Raw genomic sequence first — 24,059 nt, 5'->3', positions numbered from 1 at the left:
GAAAAAAAGACATTCTGAAGACTTTTCCAATCCTGATTTTAATCTGGTTAACATTTATTTAGACACAGTCTTTAAGGGACTTGGCTCAAAATGGGTTGGGTTATGTACCAAGTTTTCCATCCTGGAGGATAAAACCTTAAATTTTCCCCTCTAGTCCTGGAAGTCCACCAAAAGTTCATCGTAGTCACTTAGTCTTCTCTTTTTAATGAGCAAAAGTAGCCTTAAGCACTTTCTCACCTCAGCATTCTGGATCACCAACTCATAATTGTGTAATATTGTGTTAGTTAGCTCTTGGAAGTTTTTTGTATTTTGTTGTAGGGAGGAGTGGTCCCTGTTACTCAGTCCACCATTTCTAAAAGAAGTACTTTTATTAACCCATTTTCTGATATAAACAATATCTTATTTGGCTTCTTAGCTGGAACTTTAAACAAATAGTGACTGCTCATAAATAGATTAATTACCTTTGGGTAATTATTCCAAATTTTGCCCATTTTCATTAATTAAATCATATGAAAGATGAGTTGAAGTAACCAGAAAAAACTTATGAAAGAAAAACCTTGTGATAAATCTTCACTAGTTATAGAATTTAATCACTGGCTTGGTCTTATAGTCTTAACTCATTGTTTTTCTTTTACCCAGTTTGTTCTTTTTCTGTCTTTTTTATTATTATTATTATCTTCATACTCTTGTTACAAGGGTTTCACACACTCAGTTGATTCATCCTACCTTATTTTCTCTCACTTTCATTTTACATGTTCAGTTTATACTGAGCTGAAGGCTGAAGCAACCTTTGTACCTATAGGTAGAGTTTGCAAGCAATCATTTTGGTTATCTTGTTGCTAGTAAACCTGGAAGAAGAGCTCTAGGAATGTATTCTTTATCTAGATGTTTGTCTAATGCAGACATCTAGTTGCCCATTTCTTGATTTCTGTCTTACACTCCATTTCTCTTTTGAAGCTGTTTTCCTGCTTTGAGAACACGAATCTCTTGACTAGCTCTCTCTAGATAGGGATAGACCCTGTCCCTTCAACTTTCACTTGCTGCTTAGAGTCATGCAGTGAGTGAACTGAATTCTTGGAACCATGGCATTGCTTCTGCTTGGACCTTTCTATTGCTTTGTTTTGCCTCAGAGAATGAATTTCTACAGCCACTGGAGCTCTTCGGAACCAAGCTGATGTGTACTATACCTCTTTGGACTCTGTGGTTTGGAACACTGGGTACTTGCCCCTCCCTCACTGGAATTGCTTGTCTTGATTTGGTCTATTTCTTACTATCCTGGACTATTAAGGGACCATTAAGATCGAAAAAGTATTAGTTTTCAATCTTAAATTACTATGGCTTTGTTGCCCCTCCTTGGTATTTTTGCACCCTTATATTTCTTTTTTCTTTTTCTTCTCTTGCAAACTTTCTGTCTTCTGTACATTTCTTACCTTTCACTGCACGGTTGCTTTTGATGCTTTTCCTGAAATTCATTCCTTGCAAGTTAGGTTATGTTCATATTATTTCTGTTCTTTGTACTTTGCTATTTTCTATTGCTCTCTGCTTGTGCTTTGGCCACATGTGAGAACAGGTGACTTGGGCCACTAAAGTGTTATATACTAGCCACCTAATTACTTGGACTACTGACTTCCTTGTTATCTACTTGTCACTATGACTTTCTTGGGGAGAAACTGGCCATCAAGGGGATTCTTCTCTTTGGAAACAAATGATCCCTTTTTTCTGAATATCACTAATGTTCTCCTATTAGAACATCCACCCCTACTGCTCCATAACAGAATTAAAGGAAACACCTGTCATGGGTTATCGTGATTATTAACAGAAATTTTTTTTTCTTTTCCTTTTGCACATTGTTTAAAACAAGCATACAAATAACCCCAACAGAACTCTACAAATCATTTTGTGTTATATAAACAATCATTGAACTAGAACATTTTGAGGTAACTTTTGGAAAGATATGAAGAAGTTATGAGAGGAGATAATAATAAAAACTTATCATTCTGGATCATTAACATCTGTGAGGAGCTTGTGCAATGATGTTGTCACTCATAACATATATATCAAAATGGTAAGAAAAAAAGGAGGGGTAGCTAAAAACAGTGAAAACATTTTTATTTAAAAATTCCTGCTTCATCTATATAATGCAATTTGTCCTCTTAGAATTACGTGGAGCCATGAGAAGAACTAGATTTTTTTCTCCCCCATTTAAATGTGTATGCTCTCTGTCAAACAAGTTGAACAATGATTTAGATGAGAATGATTTTTCTTAGCATTTTATAAACTCTTTTCCTTCTGACTCATTGGGCAATTGCCTGAAAAGAACATATTTAAACAGGAGTGTCAGCAACCTGTTAGAAAAGGCCTCTAAAAAGTAAAAATTGAGGGGAAAGAAAATAAATGTCCCCAAAGAACTCTGTAAAATTTTGATATCATCAAGAATTACTGTTGTGGTACAGCTTTCTCCTTAGAGGAAGAAGGATTTGTTAACTGTCAGAGGGAAAAGTAAATAAGAAGGTCATGATTGACAACAGTTACAAGTACCTACATACTGTTGCAGGGAGTAGTAAAATAACTACTGATTTCACCACAAATTGATACACATGTGCCCATAAGAATCATCAATACCATAAGCAGCAATGAAATTGAGAAACCACAAGAGAAATGTACCTAATAGAAATGGTTGGAGAATATCATTGTCTCTCAAGAAGTTTTTTACAGAAGAAAGTTAATAAACCTGATTTTGGAAACACAGCTGAGAACATCTGGTTAAGGGTAAAGTGGAAGGAAACAGATGTGATATCACTACTGTGGATGGCTGGGCAGTTAGAGGAAGGGAATGACGCACTCCCATACAAATTATAAAACAGGTGCAGGAATATGATCTGGTTGTGATAAGAAACTTGAACTACCCAGACATCTGCTGAAAGCCTTATTCTGCTGAAAGCAGGGCTTTGATAAACTCTTCAATTGCCTTGATGAGACTTTGTTCTCCAAGAAGACAGAAGTTGTAACATGTAGAACTTTGGAGCTAATGCTTACCAGGAAGGAAGAACTCACTGGTGATGCAGAAGTAATAGAAGACATATCAGATTTCATAATAAGAAAAAAAATAAGGTAATTCCTAGGATAATCTTACATATGGATTAATGTGGAGGAAATCAAATTAAAACAAAATCAGAGGAAAGTGTAGTTCATTAGCAGGTGTTTATATAGAGGAACGTGGCTTAAGATAGGTAGAAGTCCCCGAAAATGGAAATTTAGGAAACAAAATACACATAGTCCCAATGCACTATAAAAAGGTAGAGGAATATAAAGAATCTAGTGTGGCTGCATAAAAATCTCTTTGTTGAGCTCCAATTTTATAAGAAATTCACTAATGTTGAAAGGAGACTTATATAACAAAAGACATAAAAGATGATAGAAAACTAAAATCCAGACTTTCCATAGGCTTAAGATGAATGCTAAAGAAACAGAAAGGTACTGTAGCTGGGTTGAGTCTTTCTGGGGGTGGAGGATGGTAGTCTCAAGTTGACCCTGTTTAACAAACATCCCCTAAATATAGATAGAAGAGCACCTCCTTCAGTTATCACTGTTCACTAGATGTCCAGGTTCTACTTTCCTTTCTTGGCTTTACAAATATGTTGGAACATTGTGGGAGGTAATTTGGACAAGGCCAAAAAATATCAGGTTATGGATAAGCATTACTGTACATTTACTGAACAAGGTGCTAACTGCTTACCAAGGGGTGCCCTATGAGGGCCCCTGGTGGTTATGACAGCTAGCATATGCTAGAGATAGGCTGTGAACACCTTAGAGAGGGTTGACTAGTGTGTGTGGACCATGGCTTAGGTGCCATGTAACTTTTGGTTCCTCAAGCATCATCTCTCTTTCTGACAAGGACCTTTGCTGAAACATCCCTTATTCTTGTCCCAATTATCTGGTGTTGTCTAAGGACTCTTCAATCTCTCCTTTGCTCTCTTTCTTTTCTTTTTTTCTCCAAATTTTCTCATCCCACTCCTTCTCAATGAGGTCAAATTATTCTTAGTCTTGGGGGCATTCCTTTCTCCTTAAACTCAATTATTTCCAGGAGTTGCCACAAACCTTTCCTGCATAAAGGAAGCAAATGGAGGAAAGATAAGGAGAAATTTTTTTTCAAAGTTATCTAGACTTACTATTTTTTAAAAATAAACTTTTTATTTTGAGATAATTGTAGGTTCACATGCAGTGACAAGAAATGATACAAGGAGGGCACGTACTGCATGGAGCACTGGTGTTATACGAAAACAATGAAGCGTGGGTCACTACATCAAAAACTAATGATGTATTGTATGGTGACTAACATAACATAATAAAATTAAATTAAAAAAAAAAGAAATGATACAGAGATTCCCATATAAGCTTTACCAAGTTTCCCCCAACGGTAACATCTTGAAAACTATAGTACAATATCACAATCAGGATATTAACATTTGTTAATTCATCAATCTTAATTCTAACTTCCCCAATTTTGCTTGTACTAATGTGTGTATGTGTTTAGTTATATATAATTTTATCACAATTGTATGTTGATGGAACTATCACCACAGTCAAGATGCACCATCATCATGGAACTTTATAGCCACACCCACTGCCCTCCAGTACCCCCTGCCCAACCCCTGGTAACAATTAATCTGTTCTCCATTTCTAAAAGTTTGTACTTTCGTGTTTTCTCAAAAATATTATACAAATGAAATCATTCAGTATGTAATCTTTTGGGATTTTTTTTTTTTTCTTTCTCAGCAATTTGGTATGTTTTGAGGAATTAAAAAAAGAGATAACCTGTATTTAGGAGATCAGAGAAAGAAATAAATGCACATTAGTTTTGGCATGTTTTCTTTATTGGAAGTAATATTCAAAGTGGAAAGGTTAGAATAGAATATGCTGCCAAATTTATATGACCAGTTCCAATCTCTATTCTAAGCTCCAACCCCAGATTTATACTTCTTTCTGGAAAGTTCCACTTGGATCACTTGAAGAAAACTCAAATGCAACATGTTCAAAATCATGTGTCAGATGCCATCTTTTCCCTACAGAAAAATCCTCTGCTCCACCTGTACTTCTTGTCTTAACTATAGGTACCATAGTCCCTAAAATCACCACTTATCTTCATGTCACAGCATCTGTCACTCTTACCACTCATTCCGCTCCACCTCATTATCTCATTTTTATTAACACCCTCATTTTTACCTGCTACAAAAACCTCTGGTTTGTGCTTCTCTCCATTCCCATTGCCTCTTTCTTAGTAAGACTCTAATAGCTTTCATCCAAACTATTGCAAAGCATGTTACCTGCTCTCTTTCAGTCTCTTTTCCTTCAATATCGCATTAACCTCATTATCTTCATAAAACAATGATCTGATCATATTATTCCTCTAACACTGATCACATTTAGTAAATCTGTAAACAATACAGGCTATTTCATAATGTCATATTTCCCATAGAAGAAAATCCTGGAGTAGATGACTTTCATGGTCCCTTTCAATGGTCATATTCTATAAACTTACATAAGAAACACATTTGAAATCCTAAACCCAACAAGTAGGGAATTACAAAAAAAAGAACTAGGTCATTTCCTCTAATGGGTGAGAAGTCTTACTCTAGTCAAAGAATTAAATATGCACTCAATCCCCATTAGGTTTCCACAACATACTGGGCAGGTCAAACCTGGAGAGGCCAGTCTGTTCTGTCTCCTTCAGTGGAAAAGTTCTTTACTGTGGTTGCTGGCTGAGGGCACCTTTGCCAGGATGTCTTTCGGCATAGGTGGCCATTTCCTGTATCTACAGTGTCCACTCTTCCTTACCCTCTTGGACTGGAACTTACTCACGGGCAACAATCATAGGCAGCCGACAACATTTGAGAAGGTTTGACTCAAAGGCTCTACTCAATATATCATTTTTATCCTTCAGGAATTTGACTTAGAGATATGGGGAAGGCATACAAGAGTTTAGTAGAAGAAGTATAAATGGAAAGGTATGCCTGGAAAAAGAAGTGATAGAGAAAGAACTGAGCCATGTCTACTGATGAGAGCTAGAGTGAACATCAACAAGCTCTAGCTGAAAAGCAACAACATAAATTGGGGATTGGAGTTTCTTGGTTCTTAAATATCCATTTTGTCTTTCCAAGAGGCTTGGCTGTATGTCTATTTCTAGATTCTAAGAGACCCTGTCTCCATTATTAGTTAGCATATGTATCATGTTAACTATGCATGAAGTAACTTGAATAAATCTCCATTCCTGTGGCAAACAAGAACATTTACTTAAAAATTGCCTCCAGATAATTAATATTCCTTTCCAAAAGTGACTGGGTAAAGTTGCAAAGTTAAAAACAGGATTGTGTTAAAAAACAACAACAAAAAAGTAATGTGTTGATGTTTGATGCAAAAGCACTATAAAGAATTGACTCAGGGTGTGGGCCCTAGAGCAGAGAGAAGACAATCTCAATTTGTTTTCTTCATTTACTCACTGTGTGACCTTGAAAATGTATTTCATATCTCTAAACTGGATTTTTCTTATTTGTAAAATGGAGCTAAAAACAGTCATTGTCTTAGAGATCAGTGGTGTGGTATAAAGCACTTGATATAGGGTTTGGTGCATAGGAAGCACTCATTGGATGTTGAGGGTTAGGGACCTAAAGGATGACTTTCAGTTTTATGTTGGTACTAATCACCCAAAAAGAGAACAAAAGGGAGGGTCTGAGATGACCTTTGGGGTGTCCCACATTGAAGCAAAGTGGCAGGGTATTTATACCACTGACATCAATGAGTTATCAAATGCAGGCTATCCTGGGAAGCCCTAAGGCAGGTGTGTCTCTTCAACTGAGACAGTTTCCCAGGGAGGGCTGATGTCTAGGAGCTGTTACCCAACAACTTTTCCTGAAGCTAGGGGAGTAAGTCACATTTGGATTTCACGAAAGCATCTAGAATTAAGTCTCATTTGGTCTGGTTCACTTGATATTAGTAACCTGTCTATTCCCTGACCAATATCTGTGGCCAGGGAGTGGAATGTACTATTTCCTAGACCTAGATCATATAATATACCCTGGCCATTGGGATAGTATCAGCAATTCAAGAGGAGGCATATAGATTGAGAATGCCCAGGAATGGTTCTCTGAAATCCAAAGTAGAATACATCTAATACAGGAAAATAAGTGATTGTTGAAGCAAAACAAGGGAAAAATGTCATTTGCTAGGACATAAGTAAAAATGTAATGTTAGTGAGTTATTTTTCAGTACTCTCAAAAACAAAAGAATTAAATTATTCTCTATGGTCTCTGGAATGGTAATTTGTAAAGGCAACCATAAAGTACCAAGACTGGCTTTTTAAGAAACATAAAAGAATTTATATATTCAAATGAGAATAGTATTTCAAGGTCATTACCTTGGGAATCTATACACATAAAAATAATAACTACCACTAATTGAATGTCTGCTCTTTCAGGAATTTTAGGAATGTAGCTAAGAGAAAACAACAATACTTTAACCGCTGACCACCAAGTTCTCAGAACCAGCCTCCCTGAGCATAACAAGAATGTCCTTGGGAGTGAGAAGAAAAGGTAATTACATGATTTTCAAAAGATATATAGCAGAAACTTTGGTGGTTGGGAGTTAGAGAAGGAGGTATGAGGAAAATGTTGGGAGTAAGAGGAAGCAATTTTAATAGGAAAGTTAGTTGGGAACAGAAAATAGCTCACAACATTTTTAATATTTATTTTTAAGTCTGTCATTATTCTGTTCTCATGTCTCCTAGGCACAAATGCCTTGTGTGAGTGGTGGTGCTTTGGAGAAATCAGAGGAAAGGGTTGTGCTTCCTATGGGGTGGCACCGTTAGAGAAAAGAAAATGGTACAAGAGACAGGATATAAAAGATAAAATGTTTAGTAGAAACAAGAGATGACCATGGAATTCAGCACCAAGAAGACTCAGAGCAAGCTGGAGACTGGCATTTCTAGAGGTCATAGCATGAAAAGGAAACATAGCATTAACTGACATCTAAATTAGAAATATATCATTGCTTGCTTTCCCAATAATCCCGTGTTAATATCCATGTTTGCTGATAAGGAAGCTAGGACTCTGAGGGATCAAATAATTTGTCCAATGTCACACAGTTTATATATTGGAACAGGTAGAATTTAATCTCAGGTCTGATTTTAAAGCCCATGCCCTGATTTTCCTTTTATACTATACTACTTGCCCTTATTTCTTTTTTGTTCACAACTATTTCATGTGCTCACTATTTAAATTTGACTTAAGAATTATTTGATATTTGTAATAAGATATATAACTGCCACTGAACTAAAACACTCATATTTGTATGGTCAGTACCTTCTTTTTTTTTTTTTAAAGATTTTATTTATTTATTTGACACACAGAGAAAGAGCGAGCACACACAAGCAGGAGGAGCAGCAGGGAGAGGGAGAAGCAGACTCCCCACTGAGCAGGGAGCCCGATGCGGGGCTCGATCCCAGGACCCTGGGATCATGACCTGGGCCAAAAGCAGATACCAACTGAGCCACCTGGGGGCCCCTGGTCAGTACCTTCTCTTCCTAAAGGAGGATCCATACAGAAAGCCAATTAAAATCTAGTGGTCAGGAGTGACTTTAGCATCATGGCAACCTAAGATATGCCATGTTTTTGTCTTCTCCCCCCACAGTAATAAAAATTCACCATCCATCTATGGACGAAAATACCTTTGAGGGAGTTATGGGATCCAGCACCATATGCCCAGGGATTTGAGATGAGTCATACATTGGATAATAGACAAACAGACCTCAGTCTTAGCTGTGGAATGTGCAGTGGCCTGTGAACTGCTCCAGCCCCTATTGGCCATGGTCTGGGAGCTCCTGGTGAACACTCTTAGACAATCACTCACAAATGAGAGAGGCTTTGTATAAATCCTGGTTTCCAGAGAGGTTCCAGTACTCTATAGGAGAAAAAAAATTACATATTTGATGGCATTGGAGTGGGGAAGAGGAACAGTTTGACTTTATCTATGTCATCCCTCTCCCAAGATGACACAGCTAAAGGCCAAGAAAAATCTTCTTTGGCTCATGATTATCTCCTATGGGAAAAAGAAAGAGTGGGTGAACACCCAGCTTCCCAGCAGTATGGAGGCTGCCAAAGGGGCAGTCCATCCAGAGTACTGAATCATGAGTTATGTGATTGGCAGGCAAGAAGAGGCAAGGAGAGTGATGAATAGAACTCTCAGAGGACACTAAAGGAACACAGATCCTAACTGCATCATGGATCCCATTAGAGAAACCTATCCATGTGCCACTGAGAATCCCTCACCTGCAGATCCTCCAAAAGGGCCCAAGGGCACCCTAATGCTCTGCATGCCTCACCCACTCCCTCCACCTCCTCTCCATCCTGTGGTCAGTCGGAAGAGTAGAAAGAAAAAAACATGAAAACGAGGGTAGAAAGTCCATGTGATCTATGGGATACCATCAAAGGGACCAATTTGTGAATAGTTAGAGTTCCAGAAGAGAAGAGAAGGAGAAGGGAGACAGAAAGCTATTTTTTTGGAGGGGTCTAATTTATTTATTTATTTATTTATTTATATTATGTTAATCACCATACATTACATCATTAGTTTTTGATGTAGTATTCCATGATTCATTCTTTGTGTATAACGCCCAGTGCTCCATTCAGTACGTGCCCTCTTTAATACCCATCACCAGGCTAACCCACCCCCACGCCCTCCCCTCTAGAACCCTCAGTTTTTTTCTTAGAGTCCATAGCTCCTCATGGTCTCCCACTCCAATTACCCCCCTTCATTTTTCCCTTCCTACTATCTTCTTCTTTTTCTTCTTTTTGTTTTTTTAACATATAATGTATTATTTGTTTCAGAGGTACAGGTCTGTGATTCAACAGTCTTACACAATTCACAGTGCTCACCATAGCACATACCCTCCCCAATGTCTATCACCCAGCCACCCCATCCCTCCCACCCCCACCACTCCAGCAACCCTCAGTTTGTTTCCTGAGATTAAGAATTCCTCATATCAGTGAGAATTCAGTAAAGTGGCAGGATATAAAATCAATGTACGGAAATCAGTGGCATTCCTATACACCAACAACAAGACAGAAGAAAGAGAAATTAAAGAGTCGATCCCATTTACAATTGCACCCAAAACCATAAGATACCTAGGAATAAATCTAAACAAAGAGGGAAAGAATCTGTACTCAGAAAACTATAAAATACTCATGAAAGATATTGAGGAAGACACAAAGAAATGGAAAAATGTTCCATGCTCATGGACTGGAAGAACAAATATTGTGAAGATGTCAATGCTACCTAGAGCAATCTACACATTTACTGCAATCCCTATCAAAATACCATCCACTTTTTTCAAAGAAATGGAACAAATAATCCTAAAATTTGTATGGAACCAGAAAAGACCCTGAAGAGCCAGAGGAATGTTGAAAAAGACAGAAAGCTATTTAAAGAAATAATGCTGTACACTAGAAACTAATTTAATATTATATGTCAACTATAAAAAAGGAAAAGAAAAAGTAAAGAAATAATGGCTGAAAACTCTCCAATCTGGTGAGTGATTTGGGTATCCATGTTAAAAAAAGCTCTGAGATCACCAGACAAAATCACCTTAAAACAGTTCTCTTTAAGACACATTATAATAAACTGACAAAAAGACAAAGGGAGAATCTTAAAAGCAGCAAAAAAACAAACAAAAAGCCCCCAAAAACCAAAAACCAAAAAAAACCCCAAAAAACCCACAAAAAACTTGTACCTCACAAGTAACTCCCCATAAGGCTATCAGTGGATTTCTCAGCAGAAATCTTATAGGACAGGAGAGAATGGAATGATATATTTAAAGTGATGAAAGAAAAAAAATTGCCAATCAACAATAATTTACTCAGCAAATCTGTTCTTCAGAAATGAAGGGGAGATAAAGACTTCCCTAGGCAAACAAGAGCTGAAGAAATTCATTATTGCTAAAATTGCCTTACAAGAAATGCTGACATTTTCAAGCTGAAATGAAAGGATATTAATTAGTAACATGAAAGCATATGAACATATAAAACATACTGGTAAAGGTAAGTATAGAAGCAAATTCAGATATCTCTAATTCTGTATTGTGGTGGATATTAACCACTTAACTCAGTATAAAGATGAAAGGACAAGAGTATTAAAAATAACTATCACAAAAAATAACTATAGCCACAATAACTTGTTGATAAACACGATATGAAAAGAAGTTTGTGACATCAAAACCATAAAATTAAGGGGGAAGGTAGAAGGGTAGAGTTTTTGTATGTTATCACAGTTAACTTGTTATCAGTGTAAAACAGACTGTTATATCTCTAAGATGTTTTATGTAAGCCTTATAGTAACCACAGAGCAAAAACCTACACTGGATTCACAAAAGAGAAAGAGCAGGGAATCAAAGAATACCACTGTGGAAAATCATTAGTTCACAAAGGAAAGGCAGCAAGATAAGAAGAAAGAAACAAGGAACCACAAAATGGGCAGAAAATAATAGAATGGCATTAGTTAAGTCTTTACCTATTAATATTTACTCCAAATGTAAATGGATTGAATTCGCCAATCAAAAGACAAAGTGGCTAGATGAAGAAAAAAAGATCCAACTGTATGTTGCCTCGAAGAGTCTCACTTTAGCTCTGAGAACAGACATAGGCTCAAAGTGAGGAAATGGAAGAAGATATTCCATGCAAGTGGAGTTAAAAATAGAATAGGGGTAGCTATATTTATACCAGACCAAATGGACCTTGGGCCAAAAGTGGTAACAAGAGACAATGAGGTCATTATATAATGATAAAAGGATTAATTCATCAAGAAGATAGAATAGTTGTTAATATATATGAACCTAGTGTCAGAGCACTTAAATATAGTAAGCAAATACAGGTCAGAAGGGAGAGAAATACACAACAATACAATAATAGAAGGGGATGTTAATAACCCACTTCCAATAATTGACAGATCATCCAGACAGAAAAATCAACAAGGAAACATTGAACTTGAACCATACTTTAGACCAAATGGACCTAACAGACATATATAAAGCATTCCAACTAAAAGCAGCAAAATACACATTTTTCTCATGCACAGGCAAAACATTCTCCAGGAGAGATCATATGTCAGGCCATAACACAAGTTATAGCAAATTTAAAAAGACTGAGATAATATCAAATATCTTTTCTGACCATGATGGTATGAAACTAGAAATTAATTACAGGATAAAAGCTGAAAAAACTGACAAATATATGAAAATTAAGCAACACATTTTTGAACAACCAATGGGCCAAAGAAGGAATCAAAAAGGAAATAAAAAAATATCTGGAAACAAATGAAAATGGAAACTCAACATAGCAAAACCTATGGGATGCTGCAAAAGCAGTTTTAAGAGGGAAGTTTGTAGTGATAAATGCCTATATTAAGAAAAAAAGAAAGATTTCAATAAATAACCTACGTACACCTTAAGAAATTAGAAAAAGTAGGACAAATTAAACCCAAAGTTAGCAGAAAGATGGAAATAAAGATCAGAGCAGAAAAAAAAAATGAAATAGAGACCAAAAAAAAACCAAAAACAAAACAAAATAAACACAATCCATGAAACTAAGAGATTTTTAAAATGATAAACAAAATTGACAAACCTATAGCAAGATTAACTAAGAAAAAAGAGAAGACTCAAATAAATAAAACTAGAAATGAAAGAGACGTTATAACTGATAGCACAGAAATACAAAGGATCACAAGACTATTATAAACAAAATTATACACTAACAAATTGTATAACTTAGAAGAAATGAATAAATTTCTAGAAACATGCAATTTACCAAGACTGAACCATGAAGAAGTAGAAAATATGAACAGACTAATAATGAGTAATTCGCAATCAAAAACCTCCCAAAAAGGAAAGCCCAGGATCAGCTGGTTTCTGATGAATTCACTGGTGAATTCTACAAATATTTAAAGAAGAATTAATGCCAATCTTTCTAAACTCTTTCAAAAAGTTGAAGAAGAGCAAATACTCCCAAAATAATTTTATAAGGCCAGCATTACTTTTATACCAAAGTCAGATAAGGACACTACAAGAAAAAAAAATTACAGGCCCATATCCCTGATGAATATAGATGCAAAAATTCTCAATAAAATATTAGCAAACTAAATTTAAAAGCACATTAAAAGGTTCATGTACCATAATCTAGTGAGATTCATCCCTAGGATGCAAGTATGTTTCACATATGCAAATGAATAAATGTGATATACCATATTAATAGCACTAAAGATAAAAATCATAAATCATCTCAATAGATGCAAAATAAAAGCACTTGACAAAATACAACATCATTTCACAATAAAAAACACTGAACAAATTGAGTGTAGAAGGAACATGCTACATTATAATAAAGGCCATACACGACAAGCCCACAGCTAACATAATATTCAGTTGTGAAAAGCAAAAAGTTTTTCCTCTAAGGTGAGGAATAAGACAAGGATGCCCACTTTTATTCAGCATAGTATGTAGTAGTCCTAGGCAGAACAATTAGGCAAGAAAAAGAAATAAAGGCATCCAAATGGAAAAAGAAGAAGGTAAAATTGTCACTATTTGCAGATGACATGATATCATATATGGAAAACCCTAAAGACTCCACCAAAACACTTAGAACTAATAAACGAATTCAGTAAAATTGGAGGATACAAAATCAATATTCAAAAATCTGTTGCATTTCTATACACTAATAAGGAAAAATCTGAAAAACAAATAAAGAATACAATTCCCTTCACAATAACATCAAAAACAATAAATTATCAGAAATAAATTTATCCAGGAGGAGAAATCTCTATATACTGAAAACTATAAGACTTTGATGAAAGAAATTGAACATGACACCAACAAATGGAAAGATATCCCATGTCAATGGATCAATAGAATTAATATTATTATAATGTCCACACTACACAAAGCCATCTAGAGATGTACTGAAATGCTTATCAAAATTCCAAAGACATTTTCCACAGAAATATTAAAAATTGTCCTAAAATTGGTATGGAACCAAAAAGGACCTCAGATAACCAAAGCAATTCTGAGAAAGAACAAAGGTGAAGGCATTACACTTCCTGATTTCAAACTATATGCTAAACTGTCCTAGTGTTAAGTGCCTGACAATGAGCTTTTTCGATTATAATTTAAGTGACTGACATTAAGCTTTTGATTGCTAAGACATCCATTTCAAAGGTCCATCTTGAATAAACACACTGCCGGCTATTACAACTAGATAAAGAGCCGGGCTGCCCCATCCATGATTTTCCCTTTTTAGAAAGTCCTGGGAGGCCTAGAAAACTGACTGCTTGCTTTTCCCTTTCTGAATTTTAATTACTGCTCTGATGTTTTAAATTCACTAATCAAGAGTGAACCCCTGAAAGACCTTACCCTTGACTCCAATAAAGATAGAACCCCAGGTCTATGCTCTCTCTCTGTCTCTTTGTCTCTCTCTCCTCTTAACTTTGCTGGGTGGCCCTGAGTGTGCCCTGTACACTCTAGGACTTGTGAGAAATAAACCTAATTTTTTCAAAGTTCCCTGCAGGTTGTTGCTGAGGTACATCTTGCAATTATAATTAGAACCACAAGGGCTGGACCAGCCACAACACCAGTTCTGGTCAGGATGATATCTGTGGGGGTTTTCCACGAGTAGTATGGGCCCAGGTGAGTGCACCAGGCATTCCTACCTGATAGCATCCCTATCAAGAGGTTGAGACTGAAAGAAAACAATTTTAGTAATCAAAGCAGCATAGTGCTATTGCAAAAATAGACACATAGACCAATGGAATAGATTCTGGAGCCCAGAAATAATCCTTTACATATATGGTCACCTCATATTTGACAAGAATACTCAATGGGGAAATGCTAGTCTCCTCAATAAATGGTGTTGGGAAAGCTGAATAAACATATTGAATAAAATTAGACTCATATCACTCACAAAAATTAACTCAAAATGAATTAAAGGCTTAATCATAGGACCTGGAACTATGAAAAAGACATAGGGAGAAAGCTTCTTGATATTGATCTTCACAACAACTTTTTTCGATATGACACCAAAAGCACAAACAATAAAAGCAAAATTAATTATTAAGACTACATCAAACTAAATTAGTGGGAACACATCTTTTGCACAGGGAAAGAAACAATCAATGAAAGAAAAAGCAACCCACAGAATGGGAGAAAACATTTGCAAATCATATATCCAATAAGGGATTAATATCCAAAATATATAAAGAACTCCCAAGTCAATAACAACAACAACAACAACAACAATAAAACAATCTGCTTAATAAAATAGGTAGAGGAATTGATTAGATATTTTCCCAAAGAAGACATACAAATCACCAACAGGTACATGAAAGGTTGCTTGACATCAGTCATCAATGCAAATCAAAACCACAATGAGATATTACCTCTTACTTGTTAGAATGGCTAAAATCAAGAAGACAAGAGATGACAACTGTTGGTGAGGATGTGGAGGAAAGGAAACCCTTGGTGGGAATGTTGGTGGGAATGCAAATTGGTGCAGCCACAATGGAGATTCCTCAAAAAATTAAAAATAGAACATAGAACTATTGCTGCATAGTGACCCAGCAATCCTACTTCTGTGTATGTATTTAAAGGAAATGAAAACAGGATCTCCAAAAGATATCTGCACCCCTATGTTCATTGCAGCATTTTTCATAATAGCCAAGATATGGAAACAACCTAAGTATTCTTCAACAGATGACTATATAAAGAAGACTTGTTACATATGTAAAATGGAATAATATTCAGCAATGAGAAAAAAGGAAATCCTGCCATTTGTAATGACATGGATGGACTTTGAGGGGCTAGTGAGTGGGGGAAATGGTGAAATGTTGGTTAAAGGGTATAGACTTCCAGATATAAGATGGATAAGTCCTGGAGAATCTAATGGATAGCATGGTGATTATCATTAATAAAACTCTGTTTCATACTTGGAAGTTGCTAAGAGAGTAGACCTTAAATATTATCACTACTAGAAATAAATGGAAATTATGGAAAGGTATGGAGATGTTAGCTAACACTACAGTAGTAATTATTTTGTAATATATAAATGTATCAGCTCAAAGTGTTGTACCTCTTAAACTTAATGTTATATGTCAATATCTCAATAAAGCTGGAAAAAAATCAAATGGGCAATTGGTAACCATCATGTTGTAACAACAGAAATTAGGTAAAATAAATATTCATTTGTATGAGGTTAAGATAGCTTGACATATTCCTTTAATAATGGGAGATAGACTAAGCTGTAGAATTTGAAACACTGAGTCAACTGATACCTAACATTTTGCATCTATCTATAAATGAGGGATGCCTTTGTTAACTAGTGTTAAAGATTTTTTTTAAGGATAAAATGATGACTCTCATACAGATATCAAATGAATATATATTAAAGAATTTATACTTATTCAATGAAACAACCCAGCCAGTGTTAAAACTGGTTTAAAAGGAAAGTAAGAAGGTACAAATGTATTTGGAGTAAAGAAATTGAATTGCAACTGGAGATGAAATGGCTTTCTCCATAGTGGGGCAAGGGTGGGAGGGTGAGGAAATCAATGGAAACGCTACTAGACAAGACAGAATCAGAAAGCTTATCAATATAGAAAGAGTTGTGAAACAGCCCAAAGAAAGTGAATGCCTAGAATCTGACAACGTGGAAGGATGTGCTGTATATAAACACGTTTCTTTCCATTTAGGCACAATTTTTGTTGTAGAACTGAAGTACTTACAACTTTGACTAAAGCTTCCTGTCCCCTAGGAGGAGCATATTGCACATGCTGTTTGCTCTGTGTATCACTCTAATGTAGGTTTTCATAGCTGACAAACCCTCCTTTCATATAAAGATTCTAAAGTGTGTTAATATGGCAAATCAGGCTTTACTCCAGTCTTGCACGCCTTGTAACCCATTTTGTTCTTTCTGTGAAGCTCTACAATCCTGGTCCAATAAATCTCCCTTGCCTCCTGATATATTTGGTTCCTGGGTCTTGGATAGCAAGAACTCAAGACAGTGAGGTCTCCTAGCTAGTCTAAATCTATTTGATTCCCAAGTTTTGGATAATGAGTAGTAGAAATGAGAACTTAGAGAGGGAACAATCCAAAATTTTATCTGGTCTATTCAAGATAGTACATGTTTAAGAAGAGAGAGCTCACCTTTCAGTTTAGCATCAAAGAATGATCATAATTTCCTTATTTTCAAGCTCTTAGACTGTTAAGTAGTATCAGTAGAAGCTTCAGTTGAGGGGCATCTGGGTGGCTCAGTCGTTAAGCATCTGCCTTCAGCTCAGGTCATGATCCCAGGGTCCTGGGATCGAGCCCCCCATGGGGCTCCCTCCTCAGCAGGAAGCCTGCTTCTCCCTCCCCCATTCCCCCTGCTTGTGTTCCCTCTCCCTTGCTCTGTCTTCCTCTGTCAAATAAGTAAATAAAATTAAAAAAAAAAAAGAAGCTTCAGTTGATGTTCAGTCGATGTTCAGTTGTTAATGGTGTGATTAAGCTCTGAGGGTCATTGGTAGAGAAAGCTATGGAGCTTTGAGATGAAGGAGGGTGAATTAGTCCAAGGGCTGGCACAATATTGGTGAAATGGTACACGAAAGAAAAGACTATATGAAAATAGTGAATTAAAGATACTGGACCTGAGATAGGGGGCGGAGCAAGATGGCGGAGGAGTAGGAGACGTGGATTTCGTCTGGTCTCAGGAATTCAGCTGAATAGGGATCAAACCATTCTGAACACCTACGAACTCAACAGGAGATCGAAGAGGAGAGTAGCAACAACTCTCTGAACAGAGAAGCGACCACTTACTGGAAGGTAGGACGTGCGGAGAAGTGAATCCGAGGCGATATTCGGGAGGATAGACCGCGGGGGAGGGGGGCCTCTGCCGCTTCTGGGAAGTGATAGAGCCGCGGAGCACAAAATCAGAACTTTTAGAAGTCGGCTTCGCTGAGGGACGTCACTCCAATGGCTAAGCGGAGGGTGGAACCCTCGTGGGACAGTGTGGTCTCAGGACCCTCGGGGTCACAGAAACACTGGGGGTGCCTGAGTGCAGCAGAGCTCCCAGGTATTGGAGCGGGGAAGCCGGCTGCAGAGACGGAGCTGAGGAGCAGGCTCTCAGCTCGGGGTTGCCATAAACTGTGATCCGCGGCCCAGTCGGGCCACTGCTCCTCCAGCAGGGACCCAACAAGCGGCAGAGCTGGGGAGACTCCCCTTCCTCCCTGGGGAGGAGCGGCGCGGGAGCTCACCGCAGGGATCTGCTGGGTTTGGAGACTCCACACGGGGTCGGGTGCCAGAGATAGAAACGCTCGGTCACAGGCCAGGTGAGCACGGAGTGCGGCCAGAGACCGGGGAGATGGGAGTGACTGCTTTTCTCTGGGGGCGCACTGAGGAGCGGGGCCCCGAGTTCTTGGCTCCTCTGGGCGGAGATTGGGAGGCCACCATTTTCACCCTGGTCCTCCAAAGCTGTACCGAGAGCTTGCAGGGAACAAAAGCTCCTGAGAGCAAACCCCAGCAGCTTGCTTAGCCCGGACGACAAGGGCGGGGCAATTCCGCCTCCGGCAAAGACATTTGGGAACCACGGCAACAGGTCCCTCCCCCAGAAGATCAGCACGAACAGCCAGCAAGCCAAGACCAAGTTTACCAATCAAGGAGAACGGGAGAACTCCAGCGCTAGGGGAATACTGCACATAGAATTCATGGCTTTTTTACCATGATTCATTAGTTTTTCAAAGTTAATTTTTTTAACTGTTTCTTTTTTTGAATTTTTCTTTTTCCCTTTTTCAACCAACATCTTATCAATCCCTTTTTTAAAAAAAACATTTTTTATTTTTCATTTTTAGAGTCATATTTTATCCCTTCATAGTAGTTACCCTTATTTTTGGCATATATATATAAGTTGTTCTCTCTTTAAAATTTTGAGATACGGTCTCTTCTAACAGATCAAAATATACCCTAAATCACTAGTGTATGACTTTGTTCTAGTCTCCTGCCTCATCACATTCTCTCCCTTTTTTTTCTTTTCTTTTTTCTTTTTTTAAAATCTTCTTTCTTTTTTCAAACAACTTCTTATCTTATCAATTCCTTTTATAAAATCTTTTATAATGTTCATCTTTACAGTCATCTTCCATCCCTTCATTGTATCAACCCTTATTTTGTACATATATGTCTTTCTTCCTTTAAAATTTTAGCAGGCACTTTCTTCTAACAGATCAAAATATGCCCAAGATCTAGTGTGTGGCACTGATCTATGCACTAGCCTGATCATATTTGATCATATTCTGTTTTTTTATTTTGTTTTGTTTTTGTTTGTTTTTACCTTTTTCTTTTTACTTTTTTTCCCCCTCCCTTTCCCTTTCTTGTCCCCTGGTTTCAGGTCTTTTCTGATTTGTATAGAGTATATTTGCTGGGGACGTTGTTAACCTGTTAGCATTCTGTTCTCTCATTCCTCTATTCTCCTCTGGACAAAATGACAAGATGAAAAAAATCACCTCAGCAAAAAGAACAAGAGGTAGTACCGTCTGCCAGGGACCTACTCAATACGGACATTAGTACGATGTCAGACCTAGAGTTCAGAATCATGACTTTAAAGATACTAGCTGGGCTTGAAAAAAATGTGGAAGTCATTAGAGAAACGCTTTCTGGAGAAATAAAAGAACTAAAATCTAACCAAGCCAAAATCAAAAAAGCTATTAATGAGGTGCAATCAAAAATGGGGGCACTAACTGCTAGGATAAATGAGGCAGAAGAATCAGTGATATAGAAGACCAAATGATGGAAAATAAAGAGGCTGAGAAAAAGAGAGATAAACAACTACAGGATCACGAGGGCAGAATTCGAGAGATAAGCGATACGATAAGACGAAACATCATTAGAATAATTGCGATCCCAGAAGAAGAAGAAAGAGAGAGAGGGGCGGAAGGTATATTGGAGGAAATAATAGCAGAGAACTTCCCTAATGTGGGGAAGGAAACAGGCATCAAAATCCAGGAGGCACAGAAAACCCCTCTCAAAATCAATAAAAATAGGTCAACACCCCAACATCTAATAGTAAAACTTACGAGTCTCAGAGACAAAGAGAAAATCCTGAAAGCAGCTCAGGAGAAGAGATCTGTAACCTACAATGGTAGAAACATTAGATTGGCAACAGACCTATCCACAGAGACCTGGCACGCCAGAAAGGACTGGCAGGATATCTTCAGAGCACTAAACGAGAAAAATATGCAGCCAAGAATCCTATATCCAGCTAGACTGTCATTGAAAATAGAAGGAGAGATAAAAAGCTTCCAGGACAAACAAAAACTAAAGGAATTTGCAACCACAAAACCAGCCCTCCAAGGAATACTGAAAGGGGTCCTCTAGGCAAAGAGAGAGCCTAAAAGCAGCATATATCAGAAAGGAACACAGACAACATACAGTAACAGTCATCTTACAGGCAATACAATGGCACTAAATTCATACCTTTCAATAGTTACCCTGAATGTAAATGGGCTAAATGCCCCAATCAAAAGACACAGGCTATCAGATTGGATTAAAAAACAAGACCCATCCATATGCTGTCTGCAAGAGACTCATTTTAGACCCAAAGACACCCCCAGATTGAAAGTGAGGGGGTGGAAAACCATTTACCATGCTAATGGACACCAAAAGAAAGCTGGGGTGGCAATCCTTATATCAGACAAATTAGATTTTAAACCAAAGACTGTAATAAGAGATGAGGAAGGACACTACAACCTACTTAAAGGGTCTATCCAACAAGAAGATCTAACAATTGTAAATATCTATGCCCCGAACATGGGAGCATCCAATTATATAAGGCAATTAATAACAAAAGCAAAGAAACACATTGACAGCAATACAATAATAGTGGGGGACTTTAATACCCCCGGACTGAAATGGACAGATCATCTAAGCAAAAGATCAACAAGGAAATAAAGACTTTAAATGACACACTGGACCGGGCGCCTGGGTGGCTCAGATGGTTGAGCGTCTGCCTTCAGCTCAGGTCATGATCCCAGGGTACTAGGATCGAGTCCCGCATCGGGCTCCCTGCTCCTTGGGAGCCTGCTTCTCCCTCTGCCTCTCTCTCTCTCTCTCTCTCTCTCTGTCTCTCATGAATAAATAAATAAAATCTTTAAAAAAAAAATGACACACTGGACCAAATGGACTTCACAGACATATTCAGAACATTCCATCCCAAAGCAACGGAATACACGTACTTCTCTAGCGCCCATGGAACATTCTCCAGAATTGATCACATCCTAGGTCACACGTCAGGCCTCAACAGGTACCAAAAGATAGGGATTATTCCCTGTATATTTTCAGACCACAATGCTTTGAAACTAGAACTCAATCACAAGAGGAAAGTTGGAAAGAACTCAAATACATGGAGGCTAAAGAGCATCCTACTAAGGAATGAATGGGTCAACCAGGAAATTAAAGAATTAAAAAAATTCATGGAAACCAATGAAAATGAAAACACAACTGTTCAAAATCTTTGGGATACAGCAAAGGCAGTCCTGAGAGGAAAGTATATAGCAATACAAGCCTTTCTCAAGAAACAAGAAAGGTCTCAAAATACACAACCTGACCCTACACCTAAAGGAGCTGGAGAAAGAACAGCAAATAAAGCCTAAACCCAGCAGTAGAAGAGAAATAATAAAGATCAGAGCGGAAATCAATGAAATAGAAACCAAAAGAACAGTAGAACAGATCAACGAACCTAGGAGCTGGTTCTTTGAAAGAATTAACAAGATTGATAAACCCTTGGCCAGACTTATCAAAAAGAAAAGAGAAATGACCCAAATCAACAAAATCATGAATGAAAGAGGAGAGATCACAACCAACAGCAAAGAAAGACAAACAATTCTAAGAACATATTATGAGCAACTCTATGCCAGCAAATTAGATAACCTGGAAGAAATGGGTGCATTCCTAGAGATGTATCAACTACCAAAATTGAACCAGGAAGAAATAGAAAACCTGAACAGACCTATAACCACTAAGGAAATTGAAGAAGTCATCAAAAATCTCCCAACAAACAAAAGCCCAGGCCAGATGGCTTCCCAGGGGAATTCTATCAGACATTTAAAGAAGAATTAATAAGTATTCTCCTGAAACTGTTCCAAAAAATAGAAATGGAAGGAAAACTTCCAAACTCATTTTATGAGGCCAGCATTACCTTGATCCCAAAACCAAAGACCCCATCAAAAAGGAGAATTACAGACCAATATCCTTGATGAACATGGATGCAAAAATTGTCACCAAAATGCTAGCCAACAGGGTCCAACAGTACATTAAAAGGATTATTCACCATGACCAAGTGGGATTTATCCCTGGGCTGCAAGGCTGGTTCAATATCCGCAAATCAATCAACGTGATACAATACATTAACAAAAGAAAGAACAAGAATCATATGATCCTCTCAATAGATGCAGAAAAAGCATTTGACAAAGTACAGCATCCTTTCTTGATCAAAACTCTTCAGAGTATAGGGATAGAGGGTACATACCTCAATATCATAAAAGCCATCTATGAAAAACCTACAGCCAATATCATTCTCAATGGGGAAAAGCTGAGAGCTTTTCCCCTAAGTTCAGGAACGCGGCAGGGATGTCCACTATCACCACTGCTGTTCAACATAGTATTAGAAGTCCTAGCCACAGCAATCAGACAACAAAAAGAAGTCAAAGGCATCCAGATCGGCAAAGAGGAAGTCAAACTCTCACTCTTTGCAGATGATATGATACTGTATGTGGAAAACCCAAAAGACTCCACCCCAAAACTGCTAGAACTCATATAGGAATTCAGTAAAGTGGCAGGATATAAAATCAATGCCCAGAAATCAGTGGCATTCCTATACACCAACAACAAGACAGAAGAGAGAGAAATTAAGGAATCGATCCCATTTACAATTGCACCCAAAACCATAAGATACCTAGGAATAAATTTAACCAAAGAGGCAAAGGATCTGTACTCAGAAAACTATAAAATCCTCATGAAAGAAATTGAAGAAGACACAAAGAAATGGAAAAACATTCCATGCTCTTGGATTGGAAGAACATTGTGAAGATGTCAATGCTACCTAGAGCAATCTACACATTCAGTGCAATCCCCATCAAAATACCATCCAGTTTTTTCAAAGAAATGGAACAAATAATCCTAAAATTGTATGGAACCAGAAGAGACCCTGAATAAGCAGAAGAATCTTGAAAAAGAAAAGCAAAGCTGGCGGCATCACAATTCCGGACTTCCAGCTCTATTACAAAGCTGTCATCATCAAGACAGTATGGTACTGGCACAAAAACAGACACATAGATCAATGGAACAGAATAGAGAGCCCAGAAATGGACCCTCAACTCTATGGTCAACTCATCTTTGACAAAGCAGGAAAGAATGTCCAATGGCAAAAAGACAGTCTCTTCAACAAATGGTGTTGGGAAAATTGGACAGCCACATGCAGAAAAATGAAACTGGACCATTTCCTTACACCACACAGAAAAATAGACTCCAAATGGTTGAAAGACCTAAACGTGAGACAGGAGTCCATCAAAATCCTAAAGGAGAACACAGGCAGCAACCTCTTCGACCTTAGCCGCAGCAACTTCTTCCTAGAAAGATCGCCAAAGGCAAGGGAAGCAAAGGCAAAAATGAACTATTGGGATTTCATCAAGATAAAAAGTTTTTGCACAGCAAAAGAAAACAATCCACAAAACCAAAAGACAACCGACAGATTGAGAGAAAATATTTGGAAATGACATATCAGATAAAGGGCTAGTATCCAAAATCTATAAAGAACTTATCAAACTCAACACCCAAAGAACAAATAATCCAATCAAGAAATGGGTGAAGACATGAACAGACATTTTTCCAAAGAAGACATCCAAATGGCCAACAGACACATGAAAAAGTGCTCGACATCGCTCGGCATCAGGGAAATCCAAATCAAAACCTCAATGAGTTACCACCTCACACCAGTCAGAATGGCTAAAAT

At 37.6% G+C, this 24,059-nt stretch overlaps 1 long non-coding RNA gene across 1 annotated transcript in view; it reads left to right on the top strand.

Annotated features, from left to right (window-relative positions):
* The first annotated feature begins 7,508 nt into the window (after positions 1-7,508).
* The window catches only part of LOC114215333 (uncharacterized), a 69,679-nt gene continuing 53,128 nt past the window's right edge, over positions 7,509-24,059 (top strand). Inside the window, exon 1 of the long non-coding RNA XR_003610557.2 lies at positions 7,509-7,586. This is a non-coding gene — a long non-coding RNA (uncharacterized LOC114215333). The remainder of the gene's footprint in view (positions 7,587-24,059) is intronic.

The sequence above is a fragment of the Eumetopias jubatus genome, unplaced genomic scaffold (genome assembly GCF_037043125.1).
Source record: "Eumetopias jubatus isolate StellerSeaLion01/CBP00866 unplaced genomic scaffold, mEumJub1_p1.0 scaffold_4, whole genome shotgun sequence".
Taxonomy (NCBI): domain Eukaryota; kingdom Metazoa; phylum Chordata; class Mammalia; order Carnivora; family Otariidae; genus Eumetopias; species Eumetopias jubatus.
The sequence above is the reverse complement of the archived record's forward strand: the minus strand, read 5'-3'. Positions and strand labels throughout refer to the sequence as shown.